This window comes from Cyprinus carpio, chromosome B25, assembly GCF_018340385.1.
Source record: "Cyprinus carpio isolate SPL01 chromosome B25, ASM1834038v1, whole genome shotgun sequence".
NCBI classification, from domain to species: Eukaryota; Metazoa; Chordata; class Actinopteri; order Cypriniformes; family Cyprinidae; genus Cyprinus; species Cyprinus carpio.
Genome location: NC_056621.1, coordinates 626,961 through 649,888, shown reverse-complemented (window position 1 = coordinate 649,888; position 22,928 = coordinate 626,961). Strand labels below are relative to the sequence as shown.

Sequence of the window (22,928 nt, the reverse complement as noted above, 5' to 3'; positions counted from 1 at the left end):
GTTTGTCCCTTCCCCATGGGGTAATGGTGCTGGCGTCCATGTCAGTATAAAGGTGACATGCACTTTGTAATGAAGGGGCAGTCGGTGTGTTTGTGCTGGGCAGTGGAGAGTGTGGCGCTGAGGGTTGCGCAGGTATTTGGGTTTGGGGGGTGCATTTTTGTTTAGTTTAATTGTGAAATTCTAGCTTCTTTGGTTAAGTGAAGTTGATTTTTGGAAACGTTATTTTGCATTTTGAATTAATTTGGATTTTTCTGTGTTTGGTTAAGACTTTTGTTCCTTCTAGTTTTTTGTCATGTTTAATTTATATTTATTGGGCTTGGATGATTGGCCCTTTTGTAAGTTTACAATAAATATTTATTTACATTTTCAAAGTTGTGTATTCATACTGCTCTCGTTTATTTTGGTCTAGCGTAAAAAATTGTGGTGGCCCCATATTTGTGGTACCATTACAAATTAAAATTTTTTTTTAACAACCGTTAAAGGTACAAACCATCTAAAGATAAATATGAAGATGAGCTCGACCTGTCAAATGCCATTTTGCAAAAAGGGGACAGAGGGGGGAAAAACAACGACAGGTAAAGTAAAAAAAAGGCCATACACAATTTTTATTGCTAAAAATCATCCAGGTAATCTTTATTGTTTTAGCATAAATATATAAAATCTTCATAAAACAAGAACTGTTTAAAAATAGTTCTGCTAGATTAAATATTTTAGTAATACGTTGATCTGATTCTTTTCGCAGTGGCGCACATGGTCTATTCAATTGTTTTTAAACAATTAAAATCCTCATTTATTTTATGCAGTTGTGTTGATAAGGTGAACATCTTTTTTGCTATTTTTAGCCTATATTTATTGCAGTGTAAATAGATTGTCTGAACTTCTGACTCTCGGCGTGTCAGCGCAGGCTCGACTAAGTGAGCGCCTGTAGTTTTAAAAAGAAAACGATGCAAATTACGCGATCTTGGTTCTTAAAGATTGTATCCTCATCCAATACAGAGGGCAGTTTTCATAATGTTGTGGAGATGCCGTTCACAACAGTCTTGCCGCTTTAGGGCAGTAAGCTTATTATCAGCGTGGCGCGTGGTCAATACCAGACGGATATAGCAGACGGGCATGTCCAGCGCAATCCAGCAGTGTCCAGCCACAGTATCGGAAGTGTGCATCACTGAATCATTGTGTGCTGCACTAAAATATTTTTCTCAAAAACTGAGATCGCTGCAGTTATTTTGAAGTATGAATTATTGTGGCAGCTGTCATTAACGCAGCATGCAAGCATGGAAAAGTGATCAATGGCGCATTCACGACAGCATATTAAATTTGTTGCGCTCCAAGTGCAAGACGACTACAAAATAGGTCACTAGAAACATTACTAGGGTGCAATTGTCGCACGGGCAAAAAATAAATACTTATAACTGGTATAAAATGAAAAACTTGGCGTAAATATTTACGCACGTCGTACCGTTGGCTCGTCATATAAATTAGAATATCAGCAAAAGTTTAGTGGCATCTAATCGCCTCAAAAAGTGAAACTTGTGTATTAGATTTATTCATTAGCACACAGACTGATATAAGTTAATACAACATGTTTATTTCTTTATAATTTTGATGAGTATACCGGACAACTAAGGAAATCCGGCAAATTCAATATCTCAGAAAATTAGAATATTGTGAAAAAGGTTCAATCTTGTAAGACACCACCGTGGGGCCACACTCTAATCAGTTGTAATTAACTCACAACGCCTGCAAAGGCCCTTTAAATGGTCGCTCAGTCTAGTTCTTTAGGCTACACAATGCATGGGGAAGACTCCTGACCTTTGACAGTTGTCGTCAGAAAGAACTACGACGCATTATACACCTTGGCAACAAGAAGGGCAAGACACAAAAGGTCATTGCAAAAGGAGTCCATGGCTGTTCACGCCAGAGTCTCTGTGTCCCCAGGCAGCCTTAATAGAAGAGGGGGTGGGCCGAAGGGGAAGGAAAAGATGTGGTAGAAAAAAACGTGTATCAAGCTCTAGGTGAATTAAACCGCACCCTGGGAAGAGGATTGTGAAACAAAACTCCATTCTTAAAAATGTGGTGGAGATTCACAAAGAGTTGACTCGCGCAGCTGAAGTCAGTGCTTCACGGAAACCACTACAGCACATACAGTATGGGTTGCAAGACATGGTTTTTCCAGGCTGGTCTGGGGGCATTCCTTGTGTCCAAGGCCACTCTTGAGCACCCAGACAGCGCAGAACTAGGCTAAAGACGAAAAAAGTACTGGATTTCTGGGTGGCTGGAGATGGCTCCAAAGTTATGTTCTCGCGATCAAAGTAGAATTTGGCATTTCGCTTTGGATATTCCAAAAAAAAAAAGGGGGGTCACAGAGTCTGGAGGAATGAGAGGAGAGGCGACACAATGCCACGGTTGCTTGAGGTCCAGTGTAATGTTTGCCAAGCTCATGATGGTTTGGCGGTGCCTCATGTCATCGGCTGGATGTTGGTGCCACGGTGGTTGTGCTACTGAGGTCGCAAGTTGGGGCAACTGCAGTCCGTAATACCGCAGGAGGTTTTAGGAGCACTATCATGCTTCCTGCTGCTGACCAACTTATGGAGGATGGCAGATTTCTTTTCCAACGAGGTACTTTGGCAGCCTGCACACAGGTGACCAAAGGCTTCCAGTAGCCTGGTTTAAGTGAGCCATGGTATCTACCTGTTCTTATTTGTGCGCAGGGCAACTCACCTGACCTTAAACCGTCCCCGCATAGAAAATCTATGGTGTTTGTGAGAGCGGAGAAGTTATGTGATATGGCCAGACGCCGAGAATGCAGTAAGAGGCTAAGGTCCACTATCAGAGCAACGCTGGGCTCCGTCATACACCATGTCAGTGGCCACAGACTGATCGACTCCATGGCCACGTCCGCAATTGCTGCAGTAATTGTCAGGCAAAAGGTAGGCCTCTCAACGAATTATGTGAGTGCTGTAAGCATGGCTCATAGCTTTTCTAGTTGGCCAAGATTTCTAAAAAAATCATTTCTTTGTATTGGTCTTAAGTAATATTCAAATTTTCTGAGATACAGAATTTGGGATTTTCCTTAGTTGTCAGTTTTAATCATCAAAATTAAAAGAAATAAACATTAGAAATATATCAGTCTGTGTGTAATGACATGAATAATATATACAAGTTTCACTTTTTGAATGGAATTAGTGAAACTAAATCAACACTTTTTTTTGATGATATTCTAATTATGATGACCAGCACCCTGTACTCTAACATACACACAGCTGCATAATGTTAGGCATAGCTGCTGTTTCAAACCAAGTAAAAATATTTAGTTTAACCCAAGCTAAAGAATAATAATGTGGGCATTTGATCAGATACAACTGCTAGTCCAAATTATGAGGGAGGCATTATCGAATGCTTGGCCAAAGAAATGTGTTTTTTAATCTAGATTTAAACAGAGAGAGTGTGTCTTACCCGTTTAACATTATCAGGAAGGCTATTCCAGAAGGTATCATGATTTGTATAATTTATACCTTCTTTGACTCAAATGAGTTCTTGTTACAGGGGGCTGGTGTGGCTATTTAAAAACGCTTGACGAAGGAGATAATTGAACAAGGGTACTTTAATGATCCACAGTTAGAACCGGGGCACAACCAAACACAGATCATCTTAGTCATAAAACATGTCATCAAACATGCAAACGATAGCGTCTGACAAACTGAAACTAAACAGACGGGGTATTATTTAAACACAAGGAACGTAATCAAGAGGAATGGAAACAGGTGGGGAGTAATCATTTAACAAAACGAGGAACGGGAACAATGACCAAATAGAGGAGACACAAAAGGAACAGACGAGTCCATAATTATAACAGTTATGCCCCCTAACCCTGAACGCTGCGGTCCTCCTCGCACAGACAGAAATAGTACGCGAGGAGGGAGGGTGGGGGTTCTGCAGGGGGCAAGGGGCAGGCAAGGGTCAGGCAATGGAGAAGAAAACAGAACGCATAGAACCAGGGTGGAGTGGATGGGAGTGAGGAGCCGCAGGGAGGAGCCCGGAGGTCAGGAGGAGCCAAGAGCGGACATCCAAAAGGCCAGCCAGGATAGGCGGCCCATGGTGGAGTCGATGGTGGGAGGAGCCATGGTGGAGGACCGGAGGCCAACAATCACCAGGGGGCCGACTGACGGAAGACTCAGCCAATGGACGAGGGAGCCCAAGATAGAGCAGAGCAGCCGCAGAGAGGCCAGGGTGACACCAAGTGATCCGTAGGGCCAAGGCGTTGAGCAGAAGGACTCAGGCAACCACGGCGGAGGCGGGGGCCACCAGAAGACCGCTGCGGAGCCGGAGTGACTGGATTATGGAGGTGGCAAAAGAGCTGAAGGGAAGGAGGAGCCTGACAGAGCCGCCAAAGGGAACAGGGGGATGAGTGAGAGCAAAGCCAGAGGAATGGAGTCCCGAGGCGGCGATGGTCGACGACTGACCAAGGTGGAGCCGGAGGGACGAGGGAGGACCCCGGTGGAGCAGGTGGGATGCCAAGCCACGGCGGAGACGAGGGAGCTAAGAGCCAATGGCAGTAGCCTCTGGTGGGAGGGGCGTTCGTAAGGACCGCGAGGAGGAGTCCAGGGCTCGGAGTGTCTTGGATGTTCGGATAGACAGGGAATCCACAGCTGGAGACTGGAAGTCCTGCGGCGAACCATCGCACCCAGATGGCGCGGAACTGAGGGTGAGGTGCGGGACTGACTGGCACCCCAGCGGAGATGAGGTCGAGGAACTTGGCTGGTCTAGGAGGAGATGAGAGATGGGAGGATGGGAGGGAACACAGGAGGTTCAGGGTTGGACGCGCGGAACTCATCGGAGATAAGCAGGAGGATCAGGGCTGGACGGAACCAGTGGAGAAACAGGAGGGATCAGGGCTGGACGCGAAGCCAGCGGAGAAACAGGAGATCAGGGCTGGATGGAACCAGCGGAGAGTAGAACAGGAGGGTCAGGGCTGGAGCGGAACCAGCGAAGAAGAGGAGCAGAGTAACTGACAGGTCTAGGAGGAGAGGCGGGAGAGGGAGGTTGGGAGGGAACACAGGAGGATCAGGTGGACAGAACCAGCGCAGGAGAAACAGGAGGGTCAGGGTCTGACGGAACCAGCGGAAGAGGAGCATAGGAGGAACTGAGCAGGTCTAGGTAGGAGGCGGGAGAGGGAGGTTTGGAGGGAATGCACAAAGGAGGATCAGGGCTGGACAGAACCCGCGGAGAAACAGGTAGGATCAGGGCTGGGCGGAACCAGCGGAAGAAAAATCAGGAGGATCAGGAAAAACTGCCTCGCCCCAAACCCAGTCTATAAGGTCCAATAATTCCTCATCTTATAATCCCCAGAAAACCAAATGCAGCTCAGTACAGGTGGGGAGTAATCAATTAACAAAACAAGGAAGCGGAAACATGACCAAATAAGGGAGAACACAAAAGGAATAGAAGTCCATAATTGTAACAGTTCTAGTATTATGTCGGCACATTTATGTTTTTGTGGGTGGGGGTGAGTCGCTTGATGTCATCTCTTTTTTTCTTTTTCATTGCTTTTTTGGCCTCAGTTTTGGGAAGAACATTTCCAAGTCTGGTGTGCTCTCCCATCCACGGTGCCAAAGCACAGTGGAGAATGGGTTTGCCATGTGGTCATTTTAGTTAGACACATTCAATCACTGAAATGCATTTGTTCAAACATTTTGATTGTGTTGTGTTCTCTTACCATATAAGTGTAATGTTATAACGCCACAGCTTTCTACATTTGTAAGATAATTTTGATGAATGTCATAATACAGTCCCAAACCTGATATGAGTCATAAATATGTATATTGTTATCAGTTAAAGAAATGTCCTCTATAATAATTCTCATTTTACAAAGGCTGAATTCCAGACACAAGAACTAATCTCACGTGGGACATTGAAGGCCAGTTTCCAGTTAACATCTGCTATTTCCTTCCACAGCTGGGTGGTATCCCCACACTGGAAGCAAATGAAGTCAAACCGAAACTGTAAATGACAAGAAGTGGTGGCATGCTCTCCGCAGTGTTTGGTGGTGGTAGCAGTTGTCATTAAAGAATGACAAAGTGTCCAGCATGCGTCCACTGGTTGTCTTGTTCTGAAATAAAAAACTCAGTTTAAATCATATATTTTCTCTTTAAATTCATGCACATTTATGTATGTACAAACATGGATATGGGGACAAATTTTTTTTGTGTGGTACTTGTTTTATTTATTTCTAATTGTATTTATGACTGTTAGGAAAAACAAAACAAACAAAAAACTTAGTAGCTCGCCACAGCTCTGACTTCCATGCATCAGTGGGTGGACCACATGAATCCCACTCCTGGAAGAGGCTGTGTTTGTGGTGCCAAGAAAATGAGAGTAAACATTTGAGAAAATAAAAAAATAAAATAAAATTAAGTTCAGATGTGCCTTCAGCACAATGTTTATATGGCAGGCTTATAGCTACTTAAATTAATACATTAAATAACACAAAATAGACATCCAGAAGATGGCAAATTTAGACGTCCAGGGACATGCAGAAAAGACGTGTAATTCATCGCCAGAAGACGTCAAAGACATCGGTTCAATTTTCATTATGGATATATTTCTCAACCATGACTAGACATGTAGCAGGGATGTCTTTTCAACGGTTATTAAACATCCAAATGTTTGCTGGGTCTCAAGACTCAATCACTCAGCCAGAGTCTCGTAGCGATCATTATAATACGGACGCTAAACAATCGTGCAAACGGTCTAAAATGAATCATACATGTCATGCAGACATTCATATGACGAGTTTAACTCCTGTCCACACTGCCAAAACCACCAAAAGTTGGTTAAATGACCATGGTGTTGGTGTGGCTTGAACTGGCCAGCAAACTCACCAGACCTGAAGGCCCCAGAAGAGAACCTAAAATGGAGTATTGTCAAGAGGAAACATGAGAAACAAGAGACCAAACATATGCAGATGAGCTGAAGGCCACTGTCAAACAAAGGCCTCCATTGTTTTCATAGTGTTTTGACCTTGGACTGTTTTCTCGATTCCCTTATTGTTCTCTGCCTGTGGGGCCCCGACGACTCGGACTGTCTTCCGCGTGAACTCTTGTCTGTCAGCTGCCCTGGGCCCATGTGGATCTCTCGTGTTTCCAAATCCTGCTGGAAAATGCAAGTCAGCACGATTCAAAAAAAGAACTGGCGCGAGCACAGAAGGATAGCATGAAGTGCTCCGAGATTATCTTGGTAAACGGGTGCAGTGACTTTAGTTTTCAAAAAAACACAATGGACTAACACGCAGCACATGACAATTGCACCCCAAATCATCACAGACTGTGGAAACTTAACACTGGACTTCAAGCATCTTAGACTATGAGCTTCTCCACCCTTGTCCTCCAGACTCTAGGACCTTGGTTTCCAAATGAAATACAAAACTTGCTCTCGATCTGAAAAGAGAGGGTGCTTTGGACGGCACTGGGCAACAGTCCATGTTCTTCTTCTCCTTAGCCCAGGTAAGGACGCCTCTGAAGAGTTGTCTGTGGTTCAGGAGTGGCTTAAACAAGAGGAATACGACAACTGTAGCCAAATTCCTTGACACGTCTGTGTTTGGTTGCTCTTGATGCCTTGACCCCAGCCTCAGTCCATTCCTCCTTGCTGAAGTTCACTCCTAAATTCTTGAATCGATTTGCGTGCGGAAGGGGGGACAATCCTCATAAGGCTGCGGTTCTCTCGGTTGGATCTAAACTCAACAAATCATGATTTCGGCAAATGAGGATTTGTCACATCTCAATGTTTCCAACCTTTACTTTGCAAACATTTCAGAATGAGAAATATTGATCTGGTGACACATGAACAAGTGTCTAACGGTTTAAACTGATGATTTTAAATTGATTTCATGAATTTACATACTTGTGTAAAATAGAAAGGGAAAATGATAGTATTTGGTTGTATCTGAAATGACCTGTAGTTTGGCCAAATAAAACACATTATTATTTGTACATTGCATGTAATATTTTGTGAAACATTTGCAGTTGGTTTGTGCTGTAATTTATATAAATTTTCATATTTGGTCTGAATTTTCACCTCATTTCCAGTGTTTTGATCATCAGACATGGCCAGCGATTCCAAACACTGTAAACAGCTGAATCATTTGCGGGGGGTTCAATTGATGGAGAAAGGAAAAGCTGAGTTTAGAAAAGCTGTGTTTCTCATCACTAAGTGAAAGTGTTAGTTAATGAGTTGATCTCAACCAGGGTTAATTAGTGTGGGCAGCGTGTTGTATAGACATCAATGAGAGATAGGGGTTATAAAAGCTCCATTTGGTTCGACTGTAAGGAGAAAGAGGTCTGAGAGTGTAATGAAGGAATGAGAGTGAATATTGAGTCAATGTGTGTTTGAAGAAAGAGAAGATGAATGAAAGAAAAGAGTCAGAAAGATGTCCTTCTTTTAAGGCTTTAGTTTGTTTCCTTTTGTGGATTCAGTAGAGATGTGTCTCTTGATGTTGTATGGATGAAGTTCATAGACTTTCATCACACTCATTTTCGCAGCAGAAGGGCACAGACTACCAGCGGTGACTGTGATAAGCAACACGTTGGATACCGGCTCATTGAACAGCTCTTCGCTCACATTCACAATCATTATGGTGATCAAAAAAGAAAAAAAAAGCCATCAGGCCTTTATTTAAAACACTGTGAGATTTCCAAATAAAAGATTCACTGTGCTCTTGACCATATCAAGGAATGCATGTCTGTGGTTGTAGTTTTAAAAAATGCACTGAATGACAGAAATAAAGAAAAATATAACGGACACTGGATTAAGGTTTTTTGTGTTTCCACAGAGAGAGAAAAAAAAAATCAGTTTTATAAGAGAAGTCACTCACTTTTGTGACAGGTGGGATTCAGTTTACTGGGCATTCATTCCTATGAGATCAGTAAACAGCCATCGAGTTTCACACAACTCTGACACGTGATCGAGTTAGCCGTTACACTTTCTCCAATAGCAAGTAATACAGAGCCTCTCATCTCCCTGTGATTATAAAAAACAAACGACCATCTCTGATTCTGATGTGATTAAACACGGATCCCCCATACAATTGCAAGTTGAGCTTTATTGTCATTTTGCTACATGTGTGAACATACAGTGGAACAAAATGTTGTGCCTCGCAGGACCACGGTGCTACATAAATACAGACCAACAAACAACACTGAAGTAAAACATATAAAACCTACCACACTAACTAACCTACTGACAGATTTTAACTTTAACTTGTGTGGTGTATTGTAAGAGGTTAAACTTTGCCTAGATCCCGTGCTACCTATGTGGGGTCTCGTAGCTTATAAATTTATCAAGTTTTGTGTTGTATTCCTCGTTGTCCATGTGGGGGGGGGGGGTGAAGTAGTATAAACAGAATTGTGAAGATATACTGATTTTTACATTCGCTGGATGAACCGTTGAGGAAGTATAAACTAATTAAATTTGGAATCAGTCCAATTAATGCAGTTCAAATCTTAAGATTCGGTTTCTCTCTCTAAAAAAAAAAAAACTAAAATTCCCTACACGTGTGTACATGTACTGTGCAGCTCACACACATGATCTGAAGTGTTTTATACTTCTAAGTTCCTCCCCAAGCAGTCAGCACTTAACCCAGCACCGTTTGCAAGAAAAAAAAAAAAGTGCAGACACTGAACAAGGATGAGTATCAAATGGAGTTACTAGCTTTGAAAAGCTGTGTGTGTACCTGAGAGATCCACACTCTCTCTTCTCCTCCTCACCGATAAGGAACAGCCTTGGCTGCTTGGATAAGCAGCTGCCTCTTTTGCTGGGCTGGAGATGCTCATGGTGGGAAAGGAATGAGCCCCAATCTTCCCTTGGAAAGTAAATCTGAGAGACACATGAACTGAGAGACACGTGGTCTTCGTGTGTGTGTGTGTGTGTGTACCTGGTATTTATCACATTATGGGGAACAAATATCCCCACAAGGATAGTAATTCCAGTAAATGTTGCCCTTGTGGGGACATTTATTAGGTCCCCATGAGGAAACAAGCTTATAAATCATACAAAAAATTTTTTTGTTTTTTTTTGTTTGAAAATCTAAAGGTTACACTTTATTTCGATAGTCCTCCACTTTAGACATTCTACTAACTATAAGTAACTTTGTAACTACATGTCATGTTCTCATTCATTTGCAACTACAGATCTACTAACTCTCAGAGTAGACTTAGGGTAGGTTTAGGATTAGTATAAGTTGACAAAGAAAGTGTCAGGAAATATTAAGCAGACAGTCTACTAATACTCTACTAACTGCTAGTTGACATGTAGTTGCAAAGTTACTTACTGTTAGTAGAATGTCTAAAGTGGACTATCGAAATAGTTACCAATCTAAAAATGCAGAAGGTTTAGGGGTAGGTTCTAGTGTAGGGTGCTATACAGTTTATACGGTATAAAAACCTTTACGTCTATGGAATGTTCCCATAATACATGGAAACACAGTGTGTGTGTGTGTGTGTGTGTGTGTGTTGGGGATGGGGGGGTCTGTTGGGTCTACGCTCTCACACCTGACCCGCTGTCCATGAGCTCTTGCTTAATGCTGGAGGTCAGGGAGTGAATGTCTATAGACAATATCCAGCAGCTGTGACTGTCTCCTGCTGCTTCTCTAGAACAGAGAGAAACTCCATCAGGAGACACAGAAAATGAGATGGACAGGAATAAATGTGCTGTTAGTAACACTAATTTGTAGCAAAATATTCTGCCAGATACAGTTTAATTTTCAAAATGTATTTTGTATCATTGTTCAAATCATCCTGCAGGCCGTATGTTTGATTATACTCAGAATTGGTGCTCTGCATTTATCCCATCCAAAGTGCACACACACGCACACACCATAAACACACACCCGGAGCAGTGGGCAGCCATTTTTTTGCTACGGTGCCTGGGGAGCAGTTCAGGGGTTCGGTGCCTTGCTCAGGGGCATCTCAGTCATGGTATTGAAGGTGGAGAGAGTGCTGTACATTCACTCCCCCCACCTACAATCCCTGCCAGTATGAGACTCGAACCCACAACCATTTGGTTACAAGTCTGACTTTCTAACCATTAGGCCACAACTTCCCCAGCACTGATTTAGAGCTTCCTATTTCTCCTCTTTCTGTTCCTCTCAATCATCACTCTTTCAGTTCTTCTCTTACCTTCTTCAGCAGTGACCATCTTCTTTACAGTTCATCGAGAGCTGCTGCCCATTTCCCACTCCCCTTGTTAGCGCCGACCTCCTCCAGAAACCGCTCCTCCTTCAGCTTGAACTGACCTGTGAATCTAACAGAGAAAGACATGAGTCCCTGCAGATCCTCCAGATCTAATGAAGATTCATCTGCTTTCTTGTGTCAATCATATCAATCACAGATAATAAAAGCAAACAAGCTAATTTTATTTATACAGGACTTTTCTAAACAAGTTAATGTAATTTAAAGTGCTTTATAGACATGAGAGAACCAAAATGATACAGCAATTAATAAAAAAAAAACTAAACAGAATTAAAACAAAAATAAAATAGACCCATTAAAATACACAAATAAGAATAAAGTTTATAAAGATTAAAATAACTCATTAAAAATGAGGCAAAACAAAACACATGAAATATGTAGAGGTTTAATAAGTCTTTACAGAAAGGCCAGTCTAAAAAAAATAAGTTTTTATTTTAGATTTAAAATATCAATGTTTTCAGCACATTTTATGCTCTTTGGAAGGTTGTTCCAGAGGTGGGGAGCATAACTGCTAAAAAAGCATCACCAAATTTTGTAGTTCTGCTATGAGGTACAGTTAAAAGAAAATAATCAGCGGACCTAAAGCTTGTTATACTTTCTGCGTTCGCGTGTCCGCTATGGTATGCGTGACGTAAAAATCGGAGAGTGTGCGTGGAGGCTCTGAGCGGACATCCGCGTGCCTCCCATTTTTTTTTTTTTTTTTTTTATGACCGCGCGAACAAGTACACACGGTCAGTAGGCTTCAAAAGCACCAATTGCACATGCACAGGCTGTGTGAAGAAGCCCGTTGCTACTCGAACCTGTACAATCTGTCGATAAAATGATATAAAGACTACTCTGGGCAATTGTTTGTTCACACGTTACTGTCTCAGAATTGTAATGCGTTACATGACTCCTGTATTACTTTTGAGTTACTTTCACCAAAATAACTACAGAAGTAGAACTTATTCTGAAATGACAAAATGTACCGCAGAGCATTTTACATCCAGTAGAGGGCGATATGGTGTAGCATAATGACTGTGGGCAATCCAGGCTACTAACAATATAGCTTATAATTGGCAAAGTGAAGGCTCAAGACAATGCAAGAACAGATGACACAGCCAGAATCACAAACGATCCAAGTCTGTTAAAAGCATGGTAGAGGTAAAGCGATTATCTGGCAATATCTGTGAATTGCTATTAAACACAACAGGACTATATGTAAACTCTAATGCCATATGCATTTGTAAAATGACAAGATGCGCAAACGTACGTCCATCTCGTGAATGTACAGTCTTCTGCTATCTTCACCCATTAGCTGCTTTTCCACTGGACAGTGCGAGCCAGGAATAACAGCGAGCTGGGCGGAGCTAATAGCCTCACTCTGACCTCGAGCACAGAGGCAGAAATCATCCCACGTCATGCCAGTATCCTCGCGGCACTCTTGTAACACTAAACATGCCTTCATTGTACTACGTCACACCACCACTCAGTTCCACCAGCGAGAGGGAGATGAATAAAAAAAAATCACTAAACAAATATATCAGACGCTTTCGTTTAGTCTTTATTTCCAAACGTGGACACCACACGCAGCTATTGACTGACACGAACAGGAAATAGAACTTATTTGCTGCATTTTTGATTCATTAATGTCTTGCGGTCTTTTTTTTTTTTTTTTTTTCCTTTTTTTTTTTTTTTTTTTTTGGGTTTTTTTTTTTTTTTTTTTTTCCTTTTTTTTTTTTCTTTTCTTTGAACAATTACATTTTGGGCTAAAAGTGTGTAGTAATGCAAGCGTTACTGAACATGTACAGAGTAAAATATTACTGAAAATTGATTAGTAATGCCTTACACTACTACGTTACAGCAAAAAGTAATGTTACTGTAATGCATTACTTTTGTAATGTTACTCACAACACTGCATATACTGTAAGCATTTTTAAAAAATAGTCTGGAGCAAGTCCGTGCAATGCCTTATTAACTAATAAAAGATTTTAAAAATCAGTACGAAAACTAACAGGTAACCAGTGTAATGACTTTAATACTGGTGTAATATGATCTCTCTTTTTGGTTTTTGTCAACATTCGAGCAGCAGTATTTTGGATTAATTGCATTTGGTTAATCATATTATTTGGTAGTGATGCAAAATTTAATCCAATTCAGACGGTCAAGGTGTAATAATATGTAAATTTATTAAAAAGAATATAGAGAACAGAAACCACAAATCATAACTTGGAAATAAAGTTCTTGATAATAGTAACAACCTTCAAATATAGAAAATATAAATACAATGTTAGTACATTTTTAATAACAATCCATTTATGATGGATTGAGCCCGTATTAATCAAAACATGAATAAAATTGTAATTAAAATTCTGTTTGAATCAAAAGTACCAAAGTATTAAAATATATCAGAGTATCAAAGTAATCCAAATGTTATTACTAAATCTAATGTGTGACCACGTTTATGTGTGGGTATGTTTACATGCTGTTTAAAAAGACATGCATTCTAACAGTTCTAAAAATTATTTAGCTCTTATGTCTGATGAATTGTCAACATGTATGTTAAAATTCCCAGTTAAAACAATTTTCATAACTCATATGAATGATAGACAGCATGTCAGAGAATCCTTTATGAAAACGGGGGATGGATAATTTTGGTGATCTGTATAATGTCACTGCAAGGAGACAAGGTCGAGAGTTTAGAAAAATAGCATTATATTCAAAGGCATTAAATGTCCCAAGGTCAATATCCCTTAACCTTGAGGGTTTCTCTGTAAATTGCTGCTGTCCCTCCACCCTTTTGTCCCTTTCTAGTTGAAAATGAAAAGATATAGCCGGCAGGACATGTCTCAATCAGTGTGGAAGCTGCATCTGTGCCCAGCCAGGTCTCAGTAAGGAAAACACAGTCCAAGTTAAAATCACTGATAAGATCATTAATACAAAAGGATTTGTTTGTTAATGCCCTTAAATTAAAGAGAGCCATTTTAATTTCTGTTGGTTTTGTTACTATAGGTGTTGAAGTACTAGAAGTGGGAATTTTCAATAGATTATGCACATGTATTCCCACTGTGTTTTCTTACTAATATAGTAACTTACTAATATAGTAACCTAAACTGAAAAATACAGTTGTACATTGGGTAGGTAGTCAAGATAAAATGTTTTTCATATGATGATGTGCAAGCATCTGAGAACCCCTTTGATTTGGGGTGCAGGCCATCTCGCCTAAAAAGTGCTGGACGGCCCCAAAACAGATCAGTCTTTTTCTATAAAGATGACATTGTATTTGTCACATGTAGATTTTAAACCATGTATGTAAAGGGAAAGGAGACGGCTGAATTTTTCAATACCTTTGTTGTAAGTAGGCAGTGGACCTGAGATAGCAATATTATTCCCAGTGTTAGTGAGAGAAATGAGCAAAGATTTAAAATGTTCCTTTTAAAGTTTCAGATTCATGGCATGAGGTGTCATTGCTACCAACATGTGCTATCACAGTGTTTGCGTTTGTGTGTTTTCCAAGCACATCAGAGAGTTTGTGTGTATGGCCCAAGTACCTTAGCTCCTGGAAAACAATGGACTGCTGCTTTAGCTCCATAAGAAGGGAATGAAAGCCCTCAGACAATGGAATCACCGATTACCACAGTGGAGGCAGGCGTTGGTTAGTGAAGGTGGAGGAAACGTAGAAGGTAAAGTGATAGAAGTTTGCTCAGAGTCATGACTCAACACGCCGAAACGATTCGCCAATTTTAATTTCTGAGGTGGCCGAGTTTCATGCATTGCTCTCTTTCCTGCACCAGTCACCCGTTTCCACTGATATTCCCTTGGGCATGGTGTTGAGCAAGAGCCCGCTGAGTGTCTCACAGCAGGAGCTGTAGCATCTGAAGTCAGTGGTGAGGAGTTCCTCGGCCAGCGTATCCATACACTGCTCTTGTACTGTGTTAGAGTTGATGCAAGGAGTGCAGAGTTTTGTATGCCCATGCCAGTGGATCCAATCAGTACAGTAGAATTAAAGGTATTTTGAATTTTGACATCTCATTTAAAAGTGTGTTCAGCTCAGTAATTTGTTGGCGCTTCATGTGCATTGGAATAAAGTTTTTCTTGTAATTCTTTGATCTTGTCGTATTTGGAACAAATACAGTTTTCCACAAAATCCTTTGCTCTAATGATTTAAAAACATCTCACAGAGTTCACATTTTTTTAAGCCCTCTTATCCTCACTGGATACTCCGGACTGCTTGGCCCCTGCTGTAGATTTCTTTGTTCTTTCTCTGCCGTGGTTTTGTTTGTTGTTGCTTGTTCCGCCATCTTGAAGCAAAACACTAAGTGAGGATAGCTATGATTTTCAGTCATGTGTTCAGACAGTGTGTTCATGGAAATATGGCACTGAGTCTTCAGCAAAGGGCTGATTTGGTTCTTGAATTGTTATGACAGTCCTGCTACAGCTACATTTTATTTGTAATGCCCTCATCTTTAACCCAAAGCACAAACAATTAAAACAAGAACAAAACAACAGTTGATTAAAAGCAACCTTAAATAATTGTTTTAACCAGCATTTTAAAGTATTTCTGATGGTAGAAGGAAAGGCATTCTATAGCTTGGGGGCTTGAAGAAGCTCTTTCTCCCACGACATGAAGCTGATGAAGTAAAAGAGTGAGCAGAATGGAGAGAGTGTGGTGGACTGTAAGGACTAATAGGATCACAAAGATATGCTGCTGCAGTTCTATGTTAAAATTAGAACTTTAAAATCAAGAACTGTGAAAGCATCGGAGTAACGTGTTCCTGAGGAGCAGTACAAGAAAGCACACGAGCAGCACAATTAATAATATACTGTAACTTGGAGATTTGTACATTCTTATCACTGATTTTATTTACACTCAGTCTTGAGCATTCAGCCAATAAAGTACACAGCTAATGGCTCTATCAAAGCGTTCTGTTCACTGTTTAAACATACTGTATCAAAAATACTGTTTCTTTTTTTCTGCAGAAATATAATCAACTAAAAACTACAGTTTACATTGTACTTGAATTTATTTATTTATTCAGTTTTTAACGCATGCCAGCATCAAGGCTATTTTCATGGCGATCAGTTGTACTTCAGGGTATAAAATGATATAATAGATTTTATTTCTTAATAAATTACTCAGGGGAGACTTGTTTAAAAGATGTTTAACGCATCACCATAGGAAATGGTTTCGCTTTATTAAAACAATAACTCATAAGCAAATAACAATAAAAGTAAATAGCGTAAAGTCTTCACCCTGAATTGTGGTCCTGAATGTGTTCCGACCATAATATTTTATAGTCACAAAAACAATACATCTTCTCTTTTTGCATTCCCTTTTTTGGTGAACACAAACACCCACACCCACACACACACACCCACCCACACACACACACACACACACACACACACACACACACACACACATACACGTGCTCAGGTTGCTATGGATACATGATGACCTTACTCTAAGTTAGTTACATCACGGTGGCATAAGTTCAGATGAAGTAATTGCGGCATCTTTTCCAGTGAAGCAATCTAATCTATCTCTATTTTTAATCTAAACAATTACAACATCTTAAAAGCGTAGGCTAAGCAAGGAACCATTTCTAAACTACATCGCAACATTTCTTTTAAGATAAGATAAAACATATCACAATACAACACTTTAAGAAAGAAGGTCCATTCTTTCAATGTTATTGCAAAATGCACTTTCGTGCAAAAATCATGGTACAGTTAACAAAAATTATACATACACGGCAGTCTTAACTGTTGAGCAGAACTCTAACAGAATGTATATCTCATTACTGCCTTTTAAGCCTTTTTCAGGTTTTGTGGCAGACGTTTGCAAGTGGTATATATTGTGTTAATAACGTTAAAAAATAACCAAATTAAAATAAAAGACTACATTCAACAGATTTGTCTACCATAAGTTGTATGGTTTATTTAGCCAATGTTGGGTAAACAATATTGATAAACACCGCGACCTAGAGGACAGTTTTAAATCACAGCCATGCAAATGTAGATCCAAGACATCAGTAAAATCAATGCTCACATGGCTTCAGTCGAATGATAATTCAGGTATTGTTATTGTGTTTATGTATTTATTAATAGAGAGACAGGGATATAGGTGACGTGACATGATAGATAGATATCTCTCTTTCACACTTTTACTTACTTCAGAGTAAGATCTGCTTTTTATTTAGGCTATTTGTTTGTTTTACAGGGCAGCTTAGATGCGTTTAGATTTTGTGTGATTGTGTTTAATGGTATGATATCTCTTTCTGCCTTTCTGACCCAACGAAACACAGAGCAGATCTGCTTTCTGTAATGAGATGATCCGTAGTAGTACAGAAGAGGGTCCAGAAAAAAACACTTAACACTTCCCAAACACGCAGCCAACATGTAAGGTGGATAGGTATCCCACCCATTGCCACCCTTGATTATGCTAACAATGTTGTTCATCAGGAGGACATTAGATGGTACAAAGCACACAACAAAACTCAGTCAGCACAGCAGAAGCCATTATTGCAGCCCTCCTTCGGGTGTCTGAGGAAGATGATGAGTGATCATGTTTAGTACAGAGCACATAGATGATAATAGAGTAGCTCACTAAGATGACAACCAGCGGCAGGACGAAGTAGATGCAAAGAAGGACGAAGAACACAAAGAGGTATGACTTTATTGAAGGGTCTGCCCAAATGTCAGAGCAGGTGATGCGATTCTGATACGTAGTTGTCTGATTCATTATGAGAAGTGGTACTATGCCAGCGAGCGTCAGCAGCCAGACCACCACACAAAACACATGTGGCTTTCCTTGCACTCCTCCAGCTCAGAGAGGCGATGGGAAATACCACGACCAGCAGCCTGTCCACACTCATGCACATCATCAGCCAGTACGGAGGCAGTACATGTTGCCGTAGTAAGATGCACTGAGTAAACGACAGGCTGCCTCACCGAACACCCAGTTTGAAGCATTCAATATCGTAGTGGATCTTCAGAGGCAGCAGCAGGATGAAGAGGCAGGTCCACACACGCCAGATGAGACATGTAGATCACAGCTGGTTTCTTCTCTCGAATCCTACAGGTGAACGTCACCATGGCCAAACCGTTCAGGGGCAGACTAACGAGGATGATGAAGAAGATGTAGATCGAGGGCATGACGCATGTGACAATCAAGCCTTTTAAGTAAGAGATCCAGTGACTCAAGTGATATTATAGTCCAGTCATGGTTTTGGTCAAATTTAAAATACATCATGAGGCCAGAATCTGTAACAAAACACAACACCAATCTTTTATTTACTGGCTTAAGTGCATATCAAAACCCATCTGACTACAGATCTTACTCACTATAACAACTAAAGATCACCAGAGTTATAGATATCTGTTGCAGTCTTCTACCTAATGAGCAAGGTGATTTCATTTTCAGCACATCAGCAAATCACAACTGAAAATCATGTCACTCACGCGATCAACTGATGTACTTACCGTTGAATGTATGATCTGTAAATGAAGGAAATTCACTGTAGTCCACCATGATTTCTGATTAGCTATCAGTTACTAGTATTTCACAAAATTTAGACATCCGTCTAGAGATTCTAAAGCTAGAGATTCTGAAATATACTAGTATAGTAAATACTAGTAGCTGGGGGGAATGTGGGTGGGTCTCAGAAGAGAAGTGTGTGCTGCGAAATGTTCGAGTGAATGCTACCCAGCAATTTTAATGTTAGAGCAGCAAGCTCATTAGCTGCATATGCAACATGAAACCAATCAGCTTGTGCCAAGTAGTTTGTGGCAGATGTTTGCAATCTCAAAGCTCTGATACCATTTGCGAGAGATTGTAACTCCAAATTAAAATTCACCAAAACTCAATCCTTTCCGTCAGCATTCTCATAAAATTTCTTATTCAAAACTCCTCCTGTTTCTGCAGAAGTTGAATCATTCTACTTATTCTAAAAACAATTTCCTGTTGCTCCATCAGTTGAGGTTCTGTCCTGTTTTCCCATTCATTTCTTCTTCTTTTGCCTTATGACTTCTTTGTTCCAGTTTCTCTGAATCCCTTCTACGAGAAGATCATCAAAGTGAATTTCTAGTTTACCTGGTTCATTTTCACAGTTACCAAGTGAGAACTGATCATGGATGAGAAATTCCACATTTAATGGGTTATTGGATACGACAGCATGTTAGATTTGTTTTTTGTTTTTTTATTTAATCTTTTGCATTAGTCTGCCAAAAGAAAATATTTAACATGTTCAAACTTTGATTTTGCCATTAATTGTAATTATTATTATTATTATTATTGTTGTTGTTGTTGTTGTTGTTGTTGTTGTTGTTCTCCTGGATAAATAAAGGAATAATATCTCATTGACAACATCTCTTCTCCAGGGAAGAAAATGGCAGGAGATAATGTCGCGCAGCAACAAACAGGCCTAAGCCAATCAGATTTCTGTATTCACAAGGAGTCCAACACAAAAACACAGTATGGACCACACAGAGATCTGATCTCACCATCATCAAATACAACAGTGATTACATGAAGAGACAGAAAAAAAGAGACACGCTAAATCCTGTGCCAATGTCTCCAAGACATTTGGAGAAATCTATATGCAAAGCCAAAAACTTTTAGCATTTATATGCATTTGTGTAAATTGTAAAATGTCATGAATAAAAGTGTTTTTTATTCAATAATGTCATGAATGCATTTTTTATTAATGTTTTAGTTTGTATTATTTAGATTTGCAGGTAGATTTCTCCAAATGTATTGGAAATGTTGCCACAGGATTTAGCTTCTCTCCTTTTTTTTTTCCTCTTTATGCAATCCCAAGATGATGGTGAGATGAAATCATATGATTTCAGACTCCCCGTGCATATGAACATCCATCCATCCTCACCACTTGTTCTAGGGTTGTACTGGAGTCTACAGATGGCCAGTCCATCACAAGGATCAAATATCACTGGACTATTACAATTAATGGTAAAAGCCAATGTTAACTGATATTTCTTACTCCCACACTAAACTATTCTATTCTATTTTGGCTCCTGCGATGGGTAGGGGGGGCGTCCCATCCCTGTGCGTTGAGCCGACCAGATGAACCAGTTGTTTCCAGTGCTGACGGTCTTGTGCCAGCTGCTCTGCATCCTCCACAGCAACTCCATGTTGTTGGAGGTCGTCCGCAAGGATGTCAAGCCATCGGGTGCGGGGTTTACCTCGTGGTCGTCTCCAGCCTGTGGCCCTCGGATCAAACTGGAGAATGGCTCTCGTCAGATGGTGAGGAGGGAGGCGGAGGACATGGCCAAACCAGCGTGTGCGACGTTGCACAGCCAGGCAGGATGCTCTGGGCTGACACGTGCGCGGGCTCTAAGCACTTGATTGGAAACCCGCTGGGGCCACCTGATGTTCTCGACGGTTCTGAGAGCCCTGCTATCAAAGCCATCTAATCTTGCAGCCAGTGTCTTATTTAAGGGCCAAGTCTCCATGCCATAAAGCAGGATGGAGAGTACTGCTGAGTTGTAAATCCAGAGCTTCGTCTTGCGTGAGATGGTCTGGTCCCGGCAGAGTGGTTTCCAAAGAGACTGCAGGGTTGACGCGGCCAGGGCTCTTCTGCGGGTAATCCCTGGTTTTAGGTCCCCGTTGTCTGTCACTATGGATCCCAGATACACAAAGTTCTTGACAGGCTCTACAATGTCATTGCCAAGCCGCAGAGAAGGTGGATGCGGTCTGTCACCGACATACATGAAACTTGGTTTCCGTCCAGCTCACCTGGAGGCCAAGCTTCTCAGCCTCTTCACTGTATATGCCCAGAGTGTCTCTCAGCTGGCTGTAGGCTTGCTGAGCAGGATGGTGTCATCAGCGTACTCCAAGTCAGTCTGGTGGTAACTGCCGAAGGACACTCCGGGGACCCGCTCACAAACCCTGGACATCAGATGGTCAATGATGCAGTTGAAGAGGTTAGGAGCAGCCACTTAGCCCTGGCGAACGCCACTGGAGATGGGAAAAACCAGTCTGAATCTCTGCCGTTAATGCGGACACAGCTCTGTGCGTTGCTTTAAAGCAACTTGAACAGGTCAATGATCTTGGGTGGTGCTCCAAGGGCGTGTAGGATACTCCACAGTGAAGTGTGGAGGATGGTGTCGAAGGCAGCCTTCAGATCTATGAACCTGATGTAAAGATGGCGATCTTTACAGAATTCATAGGTCTTCTCTATCAGCAAGCGAACGGCGGAGATTTGGTCTCTGTGGAGCGGTTAGGCATGAAGCCAGCCTGCTGGGGACGGCAGCTGCTTCTGATGGCTGGGAGAGCACGAGTGAGCAAGATCCTGGTAAAGAGCTTGCTGGGGATGGAGAGAAGGGTAATGCCTCTGTGGTTGCCGCAGACTAGCCTGTCACCCTTACATTTTCAGAAGGGCAAGATGACTCCTCTGGTCCAGTCACTGGGAAGCCTCTCTGTCTCCCACACCTCATTGAATAAGTGGGTAAGCCACTCAACGATGCTTTCACCACCACCTGATTTTAACATCTCGGTGGTTATTGCACAGATGCTGGGGGCTTTCCTGTTGTTAAGTTTTTCCAGAGTGGCTCTGACTTCCTCTGGTGTGACAGGGTCTGTACCAGAGGTGTAGTGGTTAAAAAAAAGAGGTGGGGGTAAACTATAAATTCTGGGTGACCACATCGTGATCACGGTAAGGTGGGCCACTGCCTACCGGTGTATGTGTATCCTGATGACATCGCTATAGGCTATCATTTGATAGATCGCACAAATCAATCACTGGTTGTTCCCTCATATAGGTCACACAATCACTATTCAATTCATACATTAATCTAATTTCTTGCTAAATAGACTAAAGAAGGAATAATATGGGTTGAAATCTATAAAGTTTACTAAATGACAAAACAGAGAGAACAAATTTTTTTAAGAGAGATAGAGAGGGAGGCTTATATCCAGGGGTTCCAATGCAATGCACTTGTACTTAATGATTAGGGATTTGGGATTATTTTCATAGTCGATTAATCTGTTGAATATTTTCTCAATTAATCGGTTAGTTGTTTGGTCTGTGTATGGCCTGTTGTTCTTTGCTAGGATGTATGCTGTTCGAAACAGTGAGGCTGTCTTCTCTGCTTCCTCCTTCACTTGTTTTTGTATGGAAACATCAATTGTGTTTTTTGTTCACTGTATTTTCTGCTGCCTTGTGACTTTTTGATGTCCCATGCTTGTAGATTTTGCTCCTTAAGGATGACAGCTGATATTGGTGATTGCCATTGTGGCAGTATGTAACTTTTGTCTGCGACCATTCATTTGAGAGAGACATGCCCGTCTCTTTAAACACTCCAAGGCATTTGACAGTTTGGCAAGTACGACACCCAAGAAAATCATCATTGACAATTAGCCAAGGGTTAGCTTTTTTAAACTGACTGTTGCTTTTCAGTCCAAATGTGTGGGTGGCATCTTCTCTCGGTCTGTCCTCTCTCTGTTCCTTCATCCTCAGCTTCTCCTCTCTCTGTTCCTTCATCCTCAGCTTCTCCTCTCTCTGTTCCTTCATCCTCAGCTTCTCCTCTCTCTGTTCCTTCATCCTCAGCTTCTCCTCTCTCTGTTCCTTCTCCCTCAAATTGTCCTGTCTCTGTTTCTTCATTCTCTGTTTGTCTTACCTCTTTTCCTCCTCTTTCCTCATCTCCTCTCTCTATCTCTCTCCTCTCTATATCTCCTCTCTCTGG

General features: G+C 41.3%; 1 pseudogene; it reads right to left on the bottom strand.

Annotated features, from left to right (window-relative positions):
* Window positions 1–17,194: 17,194 nt before the first annotated feature.
* LOC122142365 lies at window positions 17,195–18,434 on the bottom strand (annotated as a pseudogene).
* Between the last annotated feature and the right edge of the window lie 4,494 nt (window positions 18,435–22,928).